We start from the raw sequence: 17218 nt of genomic DNA on the forward strand, positions 1-17218 counted from the left end.
CGTGTGCGCAATCAAAAACGAGTACGCACGTGCCTATTCCAAAACGAGTATACGCGTGTGCATTCAAATACGAGTATGCGCGTGTGCATTCAAAAACGTGTATGCGCGTGCGCAATCGAAAAAGAGTATGCGCGTGCCTATTTTGAAACGAGCATGCGCGTGTGCATTCAAAAACAAGTATAAGCGTGCGCATTCAAAACGAGTATGCACGTGCCCATTCCAAAACGAGTACGCGCGTGTGCATTCAAATACGACAATGCGTGTGCGCATTCAAAAACGAGTATGCGCGTGCCTATTCCAAAACGAGTATGCGCGTGTGCAATCAAAAACGAGTATGTGCGTGCGCATTAAAAAACGAGTACGCGCGTGCCTATTCAAAAACGAGTATGCGCGTGTGCATTCAAAAATGAGTATGCGCGTGCGCATTCAAAACGAGTATGTGTGTGCGCATTCAAAAACGAGTACGCACCTACCTATTCCAAAACGAGTATGCGCGTGTGCATTCAAATACGAGTATGCGCGTGCGCATTCAAAAACGAGTACGCGTGTGCCTGTTCAAAAACGCGTATGCGCGTGCGCATTCAAAACGAGTATGCACGTGCCCATTCCAAAACGAGTACGCGCGTGTGCATTCAAATACGACAATGCGTGTGCGCATTCAAAAACGAGTATGCGCGTGCCTATTCCAAAACGGGTATGCGCGTGTGCAATCAAAAACGAGTATGTGCGTGCGCATTCAAAAACGAGTACGCGCGTGCCTATTCAAAAACGAGTATGCGCGTGTGCATTCAAAAACGAGTATGCGCGTGCGCATTCAAAACGAGTATGCGTGTGCGCAGTCAAAAACGAGTACGCACCTACCTATTCCAAAACGAGTATGCGCGTGTGCATTCAAATACGAGTATGCGTGTGCGCATTAAAAAACGAGTATGCGCGTGCCTATTCCAAAACGAGTATGTGCGGGTGCATTCAAAAACGAGTACGCGTGTGCCTGTTCAAAAACGCGTATGCGCGTGCGCATTCAAAACGAGTACGTGCGTGTGCATTCAAATACGACTATGCGTGTGCGCCTTCAAAAACGAGTATGCGCGTGCCTATTCCAAAACGAGTATGCGCGTGTCCAATCAAAAACAAGTATGCGCGTGCGCATTCAAAAACGAGTACGCGCGTGCCTATTCAAAAAACGAGTATGCGCGTGTGCATTCAAAAACGAGTATGCGTGTGTGCGTTCAAAAACGAGTATGCGCGTGCTTATTCTAAAACGAGTATGCGCGTGCGCATTCAAAAACGAGTATGCATGTGCCTATTCTAAAACGAGTACGCGCGTGTGCATTCAAATACGAGTATGCGTGTGCGCATTCAAAAACGAGTATGCGCGTGCCTATTCCAAAATGATTATGCGCGTGTGCAATCGAAAACGAGTATGCGTGTGCGCATTCAAAAACGACTATGCGCGTGCGCATTCCAAAACGAGTATGCGCGTGCCTATTTCGAAACGAGTATGCGCGTGTGCATTCAAAAACGAGTATGCGCGAGTGCTTTCAAAAACGAGTATGCGCGTGCGCATTCAAAAACTAGTATGCGCGTGCGCATTCCAAAACGAGTATGCGCGTGCGTATTCCGAAACATAGTATGCGCGTGTGCATTCAAAAACGAGTATGCGTGTGCGCATTCAAAAACGAGTATACGCGTGCGCAATCAAAAACGAGTACGCATGCGCCTGTTCAAAAACGCATACGCGCGAGTGCATTCAAAAACGAGTATGCACGTGCCTATTCCAAAACGAGTATGTGCGTGTGCATTCAAATACGAGTATGCGCGTGCGCATTCATCACGAGTATACGCGTGCGCATTCAAAAACGAGTATGCGTGTGCCTGTTCAAAAACGCGTATGCGCATGCGCATTCAAAAACGAGCATGCATGTGCCTATTCCAAAACGAGTACGCGCGTGTGCATTCAAATACGAGTATGCGTGTGCGCATTCAAAAACGAGTATGCGCGTGCCTATTCCAAAACGAGTATGCGCGTGTGCAATCAAAAACGAGTACGCGCGTGCGCATTCAAAAACGAGTACGCGCGTGCCTATTCAAAAACGAGTATGCGCGTGTGCATTCAAAAACGAGTATGCGTGTGCGCGTTAAAAAACGAGTATGCGCGTGCTTATTCCAAAACGAGTATGCGCATGTTCATTCAAAAACGAGTATGCGCATGCGCATTCAAAACGAGTATACGTGTGCGCATTAAAAAACGAGTAGGCGTGTGCCTGTTTGAAAACGCGTATGCACGTGCGCATTCAAAAACGAGTATGCGCGTGTCCAATCAAAAACAAGTATGCGCGTGCGCATTCAAAAACGAGTACGCGCGTGCGCATTCAAAAACTAGTATGCGCGTGCGCATTCCAAAAAGAGTATGCGCGTGCCTATTTCGAAACGAGTATGCGCGTGTGCATTCAAAAACGAGTATACGCGTGCGCAATCAAAAACGAGTATGCGTGTGCCTATTCAAAAACGAGTATGCGCGTGCGCATTCCAAAACGAGTATACGCGTGTGCATTCAAAAACAATTATGCTCGTGTATAATTCAAAACGAGTATGCGCGTGCGCATTAAAAAACGAGTACGCACTTGCAGTTTCAAAAACGAGTATGTGCGTGCGCATTCCAAAACGAGTATGTGCGTGCCTATTCCGAAACGTGTATGCACGTGTGCATTCAAAACGAGTATACGCATGCGCATTCAAACGCGTGTGCATGTTCAGAAACGCGTATGCGCGTGTGCATTCAAAAACGAGTATGCATGTGCACGTTCAAAAACGAGTATGCCCGTGCTTATTCCTAAACGAGTATGCGCATGTGCATTCAAAAACGAGTATGCGTGTGCGCATTCAAAACGAGTATACGCGTGCGCATCAAAAACGAGTACGCGTGTGCCTGTTCAAAAACGCGTATGCGCGTGCGCATTAAAAAACGAGTATGCACGTGCCTATTCCAAAACGAGTATACGCGTGTGCATTCGAATACGAGTATGCGTGTGCGCATTCAAAAACGAGTATGCGCGTGCCTATTCCAAAACAAGTATGCGCGTGTGAATTCAAAAACGAGTACGCGCGTGCGCATTCAAAAACGAGTATGCGCGTGCGCATTCCAAATTGAGTATGCGCGTGCGTATTCCGAAACGAGTGTGCGCATGTGCATTCAAAAACGAGTATGCGCATGCGCATCCAAAACGAGTATACGCGTGCACATTAAAAACCGAGTAGGCGTGTGCCTGTTTATAAACGCGTATGCGCGTGCGCATTCAAAAACGAGTATGCACGTGCCTATTCCAAAACGAGTATACGCGTGTGCATTCAAATACGAGTATGCGTGTGCGCATTCAAAAACGAGTATGCGCGTGCGCATTCCAAAACGAGTATGCGCGTGCCTATTTCGAAATGAGTATGCGCGTGTGCATTCAAAAACGAGTATACGCGTGCGCAATCAAAAACGAGTATGCGTGTGCCTATTCCAAAACAAGTATGCGAGTGTGCATTCAAAAACGAGTATGCGTGTGCGCGTTAAAAAACGAGTATGCGCGTGCCTATTGAAAAACGAGTATGCGCGTGTGCATTCAAAAACGAGTATGCGTGTGCGCGTTCAAAAACGAGTATGCGCGTGCCTATTCCAAAACGAGTATACGCGTGTGCATTCAAATACGAGAATGCGTGTGCGCAATCAAAAACGAGTACGCACGTGCCTATTCCAAAACGAGTATACGCGTGTGCATTCAAATACGAGTATGCGCGTGTGCATTCAAAAACGTGTATGCGCGTGCGCAATCGAAAAAGAGTATGCGCGTGCCTATTTTGAAACGAGCATGCGCGTGTGCATTCAAAAACGAGTATAAGCGTGCGCATTCAAAACGAGTATGCACGTGCCCATTCCAAAACGAGTACGCGCGTGTGCATTCAAATACGACAATGCGTGTGCGCATTCAAAAACGAGTATGCGCGTGCCTATTCCAAAACGAGTATGCGCGTGTGCAATCAAAAACGAGTATGTGCGTGCGCATTAAAAAACGAGTACGCGCGTGCCTATTCAAAAACGAGTATGCGCGTGTGCATTCAAAAATGAGTATGCGCGTGCGCATTCAAAACGAGTATGTGTGTGCGCATTCAAAAACGAGTACGCACCTACCTATTCCAAAACGAGTATGCGCGTGTGCATTCAAATACGAGTATGCGCGTGCGCATTCAAAAACGAGTACGCGTGTGCCTGTTCAAAAACGCGTATGCGCGTGCGCATTCAAAACGAGTATGCACGTGCCCATTCCAAAACGAGTACGCGCGTGTGCATTCAAATACGACAATGCGTGTGCGCATTCAAAAACGAGTATGCGCGTGCCTATTCCAAAACGGGTATGCGCGTGTGCAATCAAAAACGAGTATGTGCGTGCGCATTCAAAAACGAGTACGCGCGTGCCTATTCAAAAACGAGTATGCGCGTGTGCATTCAAAAACGAGTATGCGCGTGCGCATTCAAAACGAGTATGCGTGTGCGCAGTCAAAAACGAGTACGCACCTACCTATTCCAAAACGAGTATGCGCGTGTGCATTCAAATACGAGTATGCGTGTGCGCATTAAAAAACGAGTATGCGCGTGCCTATTCCAAAACGAGTATGTGCGGGTGCATTCAAAAACGAGTACGCGTGTGCCTGTTCAAAAACGCGTATGCGCGTGCGCATTCAAAACGAGTACGTGCGTGTGCATTCAAATACGACTATGCGTGTGCGCCTTCAAAAACGAGTATGCGCGTGCCTATTCCAAAACGAGTATGCGCGTGTCCAATCAAAAACAAGTATGCGCGTGCGCATTCAAAAACGAGTACGCGCGTGCCTATTCAAAAAACGAGTATGCGCGTGTGCATTCAAAAACGAGTATGCGTGTGTGTGTTCAAAAACGAGTATGCGCGTGCTTATTCTAAAACGAGTATGCGCGTGCGCATTCAAAAACGAGTATGCATGTGCCTATTCTAAAACGAGTACGCGCGTGTGCATTCAAATACGAGTATGCGTGTGCGCATTCAAAAACGAGTATGCGCGTGCCTATTCCAAAATGATTATGCGCGTGTGCAATCGAAAACGAGTATGCGTGTGCGCATTCAAAAACGACTATGCGCGTGCGCATTCCAAAACGAGTATGCGCGTGCCTATTTCGAAACGAGTATGCGCGTGTGCATTCAAAAACGAGTATGCGCGAGTGCTTTCAAAAACGAGTATGCGCGTGCGCATTCAAAAACTAGTATGCGCGTGCGCATTCCAAAACGAGTATGCGCGTCGTATTCCGAAACATAGTATGCGCGTGTGCATTCAAAAACGAGTATGCGTGTGCGCATTCAAAAACGAGTATACGCGTGCGCAATCAAAAACGAGTACGCATGCGCCTGTTCAAAAACGCATACGCGCGAGTGCATTCAAAAACGAGTATGCACGTGCCTATTCCAAAACGAGTATGTGCGTGTGCATTCAAATACGAGTATGCGCGTGCGCATTCATCACGAGTATACGCGTGCGCATTCAAAAACGAGTATGCGTGTGCCTGTTCAAAAACGCGTATGCGCATGCGCATTCAAAAACGAGCATGCATGTGCCTATTCCAAAACGAGTACGCGCGTGTGCATTCAAATACGAGTATGCGTGTGCGCATTCAAAAACGAGTATGCGCGTGCCTATTCCAAAACGAGTATGCGCGTGTGCAATCAAAAACGAGTACGCGCGTGCGCATTCAAAAACGAGTACGCGCGTGCCTATTCAAAAACGAGTATGCGCGTGTGCATTCAAAAACGAGTATGCGTGTGCGCGTTAAAAAACGAGTATGCGCGTGCTTATTCCAAAACGAGTATGCGCATGTTCATTCAAAAACGAGTATGCGCATGCGCATTCAAAACGAGTATACGTGTGCGCATTAAAAAACGAGTAGGCGTGTGCCTGTTTGAAAACGCGTATGCGCGTGCGCATTCAAAAACGAGTACGCGCGTGCCTATTCCAAAACGAGTATACGCGTGTGCATTCAAATACTAGTATGCGTGTGCGCATTCAAAAACGAGTATGCGCGAGCGCATTCCAAAACGAGTATGCGCGTGCCTATTTCGAAACGAGTATGCGCGTGTGCATTCAAAAACGAGTATACGCGTGTGCAATCAAAAACGAGTATGCGTGTGCCTATTCCAAAACGAGTATGCGCGTGTGCATTCAAAAACGAGTATGCGTGTGCGCATTCAAAAACGAGTATATGCGTGCGCAATCAAAAATGAGTACGCATGTGCCTGTTCAAAAACGCATACGCGCGTGTGCATTCAAAAACGAGTATGCACGTGCATATTCCAAAACGAGTATGTGCGTGTGCATTCAAATACGAGTATGCGCGTGCGCATTCATAACGAGTATACGCGTGCGCATTCAAAAACGAGTACGCGTGTGCCTGTTCAAAAACGCGTATGCGCGTGCGCATTCAAAACGAGTATGCACGTGCCCATTCCAAAACGAGTACGCGCGTGTGCATTCAAATATGACAATGCGTGTGCGCATTCAAAAACGAGTATGCGCGTGCGTATTCCAAAACGAGTATGCGCGTGTGCAATCAAAAACGAGTATGCACGTGCCTATTCCAAAACGAGTATACGCGTGTGCATTCAAAAACGAGTATGCGCATGCGCATTCAAAACGAGTATACGCGTGCGCATTCAAAAACGAGTAGGCGTGTGCCTGTTTAAAAACGCGTATGCGCGTGCGCAATCAAAAACGAATATGCACGTGCCTATTCCAAAACGAGTATACGCGTGTGCATTCAAATACGAGTATGCGTGTGCGCAATCAAAAACGAGTACGCACGTGCCTATTCCAAAACGAGTATACGCGTGTGCATTCAAATACGAGTATGCGCGTGTGCATTCAAAAACGTGTATGCGCGTGCGCAATCGAAAAAGAGTATGCGCGTGCCTATTTTGAAACGAGCATGCGCGTGTGCATTCAAAAACGAGTATAAGCGTGCGCATTCAAAACGAGTATGCACGTGCCCATTCCAAAACGAGTACGCGCGTGTGCATTCAAATACGACAATGCGTGTGCGCATTCAAAAACGAGTATGCGCGTGCCTATTCCAAAACGAGTATGCGCGTGTGCAATCAAAAACGAGTATGTGCGTGCGCATTAAAAAACGAGTACGCGCGTGCCTATTCAAAAACGAGTATGCGCGTGTGCATTCAAAAATGAGTATGCGCGTGCGCATTCAAAACGAGTATGTGTGTGCGCATTCAAAAACGAGTACGCACCTACCTATTCCAAAACGAGTATGCGCGTGTGCATTCAAATACGAGTATGCGTGTGCGCAATCAAAAACGAGTACGCATGTGCCTGTTCAAAAACGCATACGCGCGTGTGCATTCAAAAACGAGTATGCACGTGCCTATTCCAAAACGAGTATGTGCGTGTGCATTCAAATACGAGTATGCGCGTGCGCATTCATAACGAGTATACGCGTGCGCATTCAAAAACGAGTACGCGTGTGCCTGTTCAAAAACGCGTATGCGCGTGCGCATTCAAAACGAGTATGCACGTGCCCATTCCAAAACGAGTACGCGCGTGTGCATTCAAATACGACAATGCGTGTGCGCATTCAAAAACGAGTATGCGCGTGCCTATTCCAAAACGGGTATGCGCGTGTGCAATCAAAAACGAGTATGTGCGTGCGCATTCAAAAACGAGTACGCGCGTGCCTATTCAAAAACGAGTATGCGCGTGTGCATTCAAAAACGAGTATGCGCGTGCGCATTCAAAACGAGTATGTGTGTGCGCAGTCAAAAACGAGTACGCACCTACCTATTCCAAAACGAGTATGCGCGTGTGCATTCAAATACGAGTATGCGTGTGCGCATTAAAAAACGAGTATGCGCGTGCCTATTCCAAAACGAGTATGTGCGGGTGCATTCAAAAACGAGTACGCGTGTGCCTGTTCAAAAACGCGTATGCGCGTGCGCATTCAAAACGAGTACGTGCGTGTGCATTCAAATACGACTATGCGTGTGCGCCTTCAAAAACGAGTATGCGCGTGCCTATTCCAAAACGAGTATGCGCGTGTCCAATCAAAAACAAGTATGCGCGTGCGCATTCAAAAACGAGTACGCGCGTGCCTATTCAAAAAACGAGTATGCGCGTGTGCATTCAAAAACGAGTATGCGTGTGTGCGTTCAAAAACGAGTATGCGCGTGCTTATTCTAAAACGAGTACGCGCGTGCGCATTCAAAAACGAGTATGCATGTGCCTATTCTAAAACGAGTACGCGCGTGTGCATTCAAATACGAGTATGCGTGTGCGCATTCAAAAACGAGTATGCGCGTGCCTATTCCAAAATGATTATGCGCGTGTGCAATCGAAAACGAGTATGCGTGTGCGCATTCAAAAACGACTATGCGCGTGCGCATTCCAAAACGAGTATGCGCGTGCCTATTTCGAAACGAGTATGCGCGTGTGCATTCAAAAACGAGTATGCGCGAGTGCTTTCAAAAACGAGTATGCGCGTGCGCATTCAAAAACTAGTATGCGCGTGCGCATTCCAAAGCGAGTATGCGCGTGCGTATTCCGAAACATAGTATGCGCGTGTGCATTCAAATACGAGTATGCGCGTGCGCATTCATCACGAGTATACGCGTGCGCATTCAAAAACGAGTATGCGTGTGCCTGTTCAAAAACGCGTATGCGCATGCGCATTCAAAAACGAGCATGCATGTGCCTATTCCAAAACGAGTACGCGCGTGTGCATTCAAATACGAGTATGCGTGTGCGCATTCAAAAACGAGTATGCGCGTGCCTATTCCAAAACGAGTATGCGCGTGTGCAATCAAAAACGAGTACGCGCGTGCGCATTCAAAAACGAGTACGCGCGTGCCTATTCAAAAACGAGTATGCGCGTGTGCATTCAAAAACGAGTATGCGTGTGCGCGTTAAAAAACGAGTATGCGCGTGCTTATTCCAAAACGAGTATGCGCATGTTCATTCAAAAACGAGTATGCGCATGCGCATTCAAAACTAGTATACGTGTGCGCATTAAAAAACGAGTAGGCGTGTGCCTGTTTGAAAACGCGTATGCGCGTGCGCATTCAAAAACGAGTACGCGCGTGCCTATTCCAAAACGAGTATACGCGTGTGCATTCAAATACTAGTATGCGTGTGCGCATTCCAAAACGAGTATGCGCGTGCCTATTTCGAAACGAGTATGCGCGTGTGCATTCAAAAACGAGTATACGCGTGTGCAATCAAAAACGAGTATGCGTGTGCCTATTCCAAAACGAGTATGCGAGTGTGCATTCAAAAACGAGTATGCGTGTGCGCGTTAAAAAACGAGTATGCGCGTGCTTATTCCAAAACGAGTATGTGCATTCAAAAACGAGTATGCGCATGCGCATTCAAAACGAGTATACGCGTGCTTATTCCAAAACGAGTATGCGCATGTGCATTCAAAAACGAGTATGCGCATGCGCATTCAAAACGAGTATACGCGTGCGCATTCAAAAACGAGTAGGCATGTGCCTGTTTAAAAACGCGTATGCGCGTGCGCAATCAAAAACGAGTATGCACGTGCCTATTCCAAAACGAGTATACGCGTGTGCATTCAAATACGAGTATGCGTGTGCGCATTCAAAAACGAGTATGCGCGTGCGCATTCCAAAACGAGTATGCGCGTGCCTATTTCGAAACGAGTATGCGCGTGTGCATTCAAAAACGAGTATACGCGTGCGCATTCAAAAACGAGTATGCGCGTGTGCATTCAAAAACTAGTAGGCGCGTGCGCATTCCAAAACGAGTATGCGCGTGCGTATTCTGAAACATAGTATGCGCGTGTGCATTCAAAAACGAGTATGCGTGTGCGCATTCAAAAACGAGTATATGCGTGCGCAATCAAAAATGAGTACGCATGTGCCTGTTCAAAAACGCATACGCGCGTGTGCATTCAAAAACGAGTATGCACGTGCATATTCCAAAACGAGTATGTGCGTGTGCATTCAAATACGAGTATGCGCGTGCGCATTCATAACGAGTATACGCGTGCGCATTCAAAAACGAGTACGCGTGTGCCTGTTCAAAAACGCGTATGCGCGTGCGCATTCAAAACGAGTATGCACGTGCCCATTTCAAAACGAGTACGCGCGTGTGCATTGAAATATGACAATGCGTGTGCGCATTCAAAAACGAGTATGCGCGTGCGTATTACAAAACGAGTATGCGCGTGTGCAATCAAAAACGAGTATGCACGTGCCTATTCCAAAACGAGTATACGCGTGTGCATTCAAAAACGAGTATGCGCATGCGCATTCAAAACGAGTATACGCGTGCGCATTCAAAAATGAGTAGGCGTGTGTCTGTTTAAAAACGCGTATGCGCGTGCGCAATCAAAAACGAGTATGCACGTGCCTATTCCAAAACGAGTATACGCGTGTGCATTCAAATACGAGTATGCGTGTGCGCATTTAAAAACGAGTATGCGCGTGCGCATTCCAAAAAGAGTATGCGCGTGCCTATTTCGAAACGAGTATGCGCGTGTGCATTCAAAAACGAGTATGCGTGTGCGCGTTCAAAAACGAGTATGCGCGAGCTTATTCCAAAACAAGTATGCGCATGTGCATTCAAAAACGAGTAGGCGTGTGCCTGTTTAAAAACGCGTATGCGCGTGCGCAATCAAAAACGAGTATGCACGTGCCTATTCCGAAACGAGTATACGCGTGTGCATTCAAATACGAGTTTGCGTGTGCGCATTCAAAAACTAGTATGCGCGTGCGCATTCCAAAAAGAGTATGCGCGTGCCTATTTCGAAACGAGTATGCGCGTGTGCATTCAAAAACGAGTATACGCGTGCGCAATCAAAAACGAGTATGCGTGTGCCTATTCAAAAACGAGTATGCGCGTGTGCATTCAAAAACAAGTATGCTCGTGTATAATTCAAAACACGTATGCGCGTGCGCATTAAAAAACGAGTACGCACTTGCAGTTTCAAAAACGAGTATGTGCGTGCGCATTCCAAAACGAGTATGTGCGTGCCTATTCCGAAACGAGTATTCACAACGAGTATACGCATGCGCATTCACAAACGAGTACGCGTGTGCATGTTCAGAAACGCGTATGCGCATGCGCATTCAAAAACGAGTACGCACATGCCTATTCCAAAACGAGTATGCGCGTGTGCATTCAAAAACGAGTATGCGTGTGCACGTTCAAAAACGAGTATGCCCGTGCTTATTCCTAAACGAGTATGCGCATGTGCATTCAAAAACGAGTATGCGTGTGCGCATTCAAAAACGAGTATACGCGTGCGCATCAAAAACGAGTACGCGTGTGCCTGTTCAAAAACGCGTATGCGCGTGCGCATTAAAAAACGAGTATGCACGTGCCTATTCCAAAACGAGTATACGCGTGTGCATTCGAATACGAGTATGGGTGTGCGCATTCAAAAACGAGTATGCGCGTGCCTATTCCAAAACAAGTATGCGCGTGTGAATTCAAAAACGAGTACGCGCGTGCGCATTCAAAAACGAGTATGCGCGTGCGCATTCCAAATTGAGTATGCGCGTGCGTATTCCGAAACGAGTATGCGCATGTGCATTCAAAAACGAGTATGCGCATGCGCATTCAAAACGAGTATACGCGTGCACATTAAAAAACGAGTAGGCGTGTGCCTGTTTATAAACGCGTATGCGCGTGCGCAATCAAAAACGAATATGCACGTGCCTATTCCAAAACGAGTATACGCGTGTGCATTCAAATACGAGTATGCATGTGCGCATTCAAAAACGAGTATGCGCGTGCGCATTCCAAAACGAGTATGCGCATGCCTATTTCGAAACGAGTATGCGCGTGTGCATTCAAAAACGAGTATGCGTTTGCCTATTCCAAAACGAGTATGCGAGTGTGCATTCAAAAACGAGTATGCGTGTGCGCGTTAAAAAACGAGTATGCGCGTGCCTATTGAAAAACGAGTATGCGCGTGTGCATTCAAAAACGAGTATGCGTGTGCGCGTTCAAAAACGAGTATGCGCGTGCTTATTCCAAAACGAGTATGCGCGTGTGCATTCAAAAACGAGTATGCGCATGCGCATTCAAAACGAGTATACGCGTGCGCAATCGAAAACGAGTAGGCGTGTGCCTGTTTAAAAACGCGTATGCGCGTGCGCAATCAAAAACGAGTATGCACGTGCCTATTCCAAAACGAGTATGCGCGTGTGCATTCAAATACGAGTAGGCGTGTGCGCATTCAAAAACGAGTATGCGCGTGCGCATTCCAAAAAGAGTATGCGCGTGCCTATTTCGAAACGAGTATGCGCGTGTGCATTCAAAAACGAGTATGCGTGTGCGCGTTCAAAAACGAGTATGCGCGTGCTTATTCCAAAACGAGTATGCGCATGTGCATTCAAAAACGAGTATGCGCATGCGCATTCAAAACGAGTATACCCGTGCGCATTCAAAAACGAGTAGGCGTGTGCCTGTTTAAAAACGCGTATGCGCGTGCGCAATCAAAAACGAATATGCACGTGCCTATTCCAAAACGAGTATACGCGTGTGCATTCAAATACGAGTATGCGTGTGCGCAATCAAAAACGAGTACGCACGTGCCTATTCCAAAACGAGTATACGCGTGTGCATTCAAATACGAGTATGCGCGTGTGCATTCAAAAACATGTATGCGCGTGCGCAATCCAAAAAGAGTATGCGCGTGCCTATTTTGAAACGAGCATGCGCGTGTGCATTCAAAAACGAGTATAAGCGTGCGCATTCAAAACGAGTATGCACGTGCCCATTCCAAAACGAGTACGCGCGTGTGCATTCAAATACGACAATGCGTGTGCGCATTCAAAAACGAGTATGCGCGTGCCTATTCCAAAACGAGTATGCGCGTGTGCAATCAAAAACGAGTATGTGCGTGCGCATTCAAAAACGAGTACGCGCGTGCCTATTCAAAAACGAGTATGCGCGTGTGCATTCAAAAACGAGTATGCACGTGCCTATTCCAAAACGAGTACGCGCGTGTGCATTCAAATACGAGTATGCGTGTGCGCATTCAAAAACGAGTATGCGCGTGCCTATTCCAAAGTGATTATGCGCGTGTGCAATCGAAAACGAGTATGCGTGTGCGCATTCAAAAACGAGTATGCGCGTGCGCATTCCAAAACGAGTATGCGCGTGCCTATTTCGAAACGAGTATGCGCGTGTGGATTCAAAAACGAGTATGCGCGAGTGCTTTCAAAAACGAGTATGCGCGTGCGCATTCAAAAACTAGTATGCGCGTGCGCATTCCAAAACGAGTATGCGCGTGCGTATTCCGAAACATAGTATGCGCGTGTGCATTCAAAAACGAGTATGCGTGTGCGCATTCAAAAACGAGTATACGCGTGCGCAATCAAAAACGAGTACGCATGTGCCTGTTCAAAAACGCATACGCGCGTGTGCATTCAAAAACGAGTATGCACGTGCCTATTCCAAAACGAGTATGTGCGTGTGCATTCAAATACGAGTATGCGCGTGCGCATTCATAACGAGTATACGCGTGCGCAATCAAAAACGAGTACGCGTGTGCCTGTTCAAAAACGCGTATGCGCGTGCGCATTCAAAACGAGTATGCACGTGCCCATTCCAAAACGAGTACGCGCGTGTGCATTCAAATACGACAATGCGTGTGCGCATTCAAAAACGAGTATGCGCGTGCCTATTCCAAAACGAGTATGGGCGTGTGCAATCAAAAACGAGTATGTGCGTGCGCATTCAAAAACGAGTACGCGCGTGCCTATTCAAAAACGAGTATGCGCGTGCCTATTCAAAAACGAGTATGCGCGTGCGCATTCAAAACGAGTATGCGTGTGCGCATTCAAAAACGAGTACGCACCTACCTATTCCAAAACGAGTATGCGCGTGTGCAATCAAATACGAGTATGCGTGTGCGCATTAAAAAACGAGTATGCGCGTGCCTATTCCAAAACGAGTATGTGCGGGTGCATTCAAAAACGAGTATGCGCGTGCGCATTCAATACGAGTATACGCGTGCGCATTCAAAAACGAGTACTCGTGTGCCTGTTCAAAAACGCGTATGCGCGTGCGCATTCAAAACGAGTATGCACGTGCCCATTCCAAAACGAGTACGTGCGTGTGCATTCAAATACGACTATGCGTGTGCGCCTTCAAAAACGAGTATGCGCGTGCCTATTCCAAAACGAGTATGCGCGTGTGCAATCAAAAACGAGTATGCGCGTGCGCATTCAAAAACGAGTACGCGCGTGCCTATTCAAAAACGAGTATGCGCGTGTGCATTCAAAAACGAGTATGCGTGTGTGCGTTCAAAAACGAGTATGCGCGTGCTTATTCTAAAACGAGTATGCGCGTGCGCATTCAAAAACGAGTATGCATCTGCCTATTCCAAAACGAGTACGCGCGTGTGCATTCAAATACGAGTATGCGTGTGCGCATTCAAAAACGAGTATCCACGTGCCTATTCCAAAATGATTATGCGCGTGTGCAATCGAAAACGAGTATGCGTGTGCGCATTCAGAAACGAGTATGCGCGTGCGCATTCCAAAACGAGTATGCGCGTGCCTATTTCGAAACGAGTATGCACGTGTGCATTCAAAAACGAGTATGCGCGTGTGCTTTCAAAAACGAGTATGAGCGTGCCTATTCGAAAACGAGTATGCGCGTGTGCATTCAAAAACTAGTATGCGCGTGCGCATTCCAAAATGAGTATGCGCGTGCGTATTCCGAAACATAGTATGCGCGTGTCCATTCAAAAACGAGTATCCGTGTGCGCATTCAAAAACGAGTATACGCGTGCGCAATCAAAAAGGAGTACGCATGTGCCTGTTCAAAAACGCATACGCGCGTGTGCATTCAAAAACGAGTATGCACGTGCCTATTCCAAAACGAGTATGTGCGTGTGCATTCAAATACGGGTATGCGCGTGCGCATTCATAACGAGTATACGCGTGCGCATTCAAAAACGAGTATGCGTGTGCCTGTTCAAAAACGCGTATGCGCATGCGCATTCAAAAACGAGTATGCACGTGCCTATTCCAAAACGAGTACGCGCGTGTGCATTCAAATACGAGTATGCGTGTGCGCATTCAAAAACGAGTATGCGCGTGCCTATTCCAAAACGAGTATGCGCGTGTGCAATCAAAAACGAGTACGCGCGTGCGCATTCAAAAACGAGTACGCGCATGCCTATTCAAAAACGAGTATGCGCGTGTGCATTCAAAAACGAGTATGCGTGTGCGCGTTAAAAAACGAGTATGCGCGTGCTTATTCCAAAAGGAGTATGCACACGTTCATTCAAAAACGAGTATGCGCATGCGCATTCAAAACGAGTATACGCGTGCGCATTAAAAAACGAGTAGGCGTGTGCCTGTTTAGAAACGCGTATGCGCGTGCGCATTCAAAAACGAGTACTCGCGTGCCTATTCCAAAACGAGTATACGCGTGTGCATTCAAATACGAGTATGCGCGTGCGCATTCCAAAACGAGTATGCGCGTGCCTGTTTCGAAACGAGTATGCGCGTGTGCATTCAAAAACGAGTACACGCGTGCGCAATCAAAAACGAGTATGCGTGTGCCTATTCCAAAACGAGTATGCGAGTGTGCATTCAAAAACGAGTATGCGTGTGCGCGTTAAAAAACGAGCATGCGCGTGCCTATTACAAAACGAGTATGCGCATGTGCATTCAAAAACGAGTATGCGCATGCGCATTCAAAACGAGTATACGCGTGCTTATTCCAAAACGAGTATGCGCATGTGCATTCAAAAACGAGTATGCGCATGCGCATTCAAAACGAGTATACGCGTGCGCATTCAAAAACGAGTAGGCGTGTGCCTGTTTAAAAACGCCTATGCGCGTGCGCAATCAAAAACGAGTATGCACGTGCCTATTCCAAAACGAGTATACGCGTGTGCATTCAAATGCGAGTATGCGTGTGCGCATTCAAAAACGAGTATGCGCGTGCGCATTCCAAAACGAGTATGCGCATGCCTATTTCAAAACGAGTATGCGCGTGTGCATTCAAAAACGAGTATACACGTGCGCATTCAAAAACGAGTATGTGCGTGCCTATTCCAAAACGAGCATGCGAGTGTGCAATCAAAAACGAGTACGCGCGTGCGCATTCAAAAACGAGTACGCGCGTGCCTATTCAAAAACGAGTATGCGCGTGTGCATTCAAAAACGAGTATGCGTGTGCGCGTTCAAAAACGAGTATACGCGTGCTTATTCCAAAACGAGTATGCGCATGTGCATTCAAAAACGAGTATGCGCATGCGCATTCAAAACGAGTATACGCGTGCGCATTCAAAAACGAGTAGGCGTGTGCGCATTCAAAAACGAGTATGCGCGTGCGCATTCCAAAAAGAGTATGCGCGTGCCTATTTCGAAACGAGTATGCGCGTGTGCATTCAAAAACGAGTATGCGTGTGCGCGTTCAAAAACGAGTATGCGCGTGCTTATTCCAAAACGAGTATGCGCATGTGCATTCAAAAACGAGTATGCGCATGCGCATTCAAAACGAGTATACGCGTGCGCATTCAAAAACGAGTAGGCGTGTGCCTGTTTAAAAACGCGTATGCGCGTGTGCAATCAAAAACGAGTATGCACGTGCCTATTCCAAAACGAGTATACGCGTGTGCATTAAAATACGAGTATGCGTGTGCGCATTCAAAAACGAGTATGCGCGTGCGCATTCCAAAAAGAGTGTGCGCGTGCCTATTTCGAAACGAGTATGGGCGTGTGCATTCAAAAACGAGTATAAGCGTGCGCAATCAAAAACGAGTATGCGTGTGCCTATTCAAAAACGAGTATGCCCGTGCGCATTCCAAAACGAGTATGCGCGTGTGCATTCAAAAACAAGTATGCTCGTGTATAATTCAAAACGAGTATGCGCGTGCGCATTAAAAAACGAGTACGCACTGGCAGTTTCAAAAAAGAGTATGTGCGTGCGCATTCCAAAACGAGTATGTGCGTGCCTATTCCGAAACGTGTATGCGCGTGTGCATTCAAAAACGAGTATGCGCGTGTGCTTTCAAAAACGAGTATGCGCGTGCCTATTCGAAAACGAGTATGCGCGTGTGCATTCAAAAACTAGTATGCGCGTGCGCATTCCAAAACGAGTATGCGCGTGCGTATTCCGAAACATAGTATGCGCGTGTGCATTCAAAAACGAG

Source organism: Rhipicephalus microplus, unplaced genomic scaffold (assembly GCF_043290135.1).
Source record: "Rhipicephalus microplus isolate Deutch F79 unplaced genomic scaffold, USDA_Rmic scaffold_12, whole genome shotgun sequence".
In the NCBI taxonomy this organism is placed as follows: domain Eukaryota; kingdom Metazoa; phylum Arthropoda; class Arachnida; order Ixodida; family Ixodidae; genus Rhipicephalus; species Rhipicephalus microplus.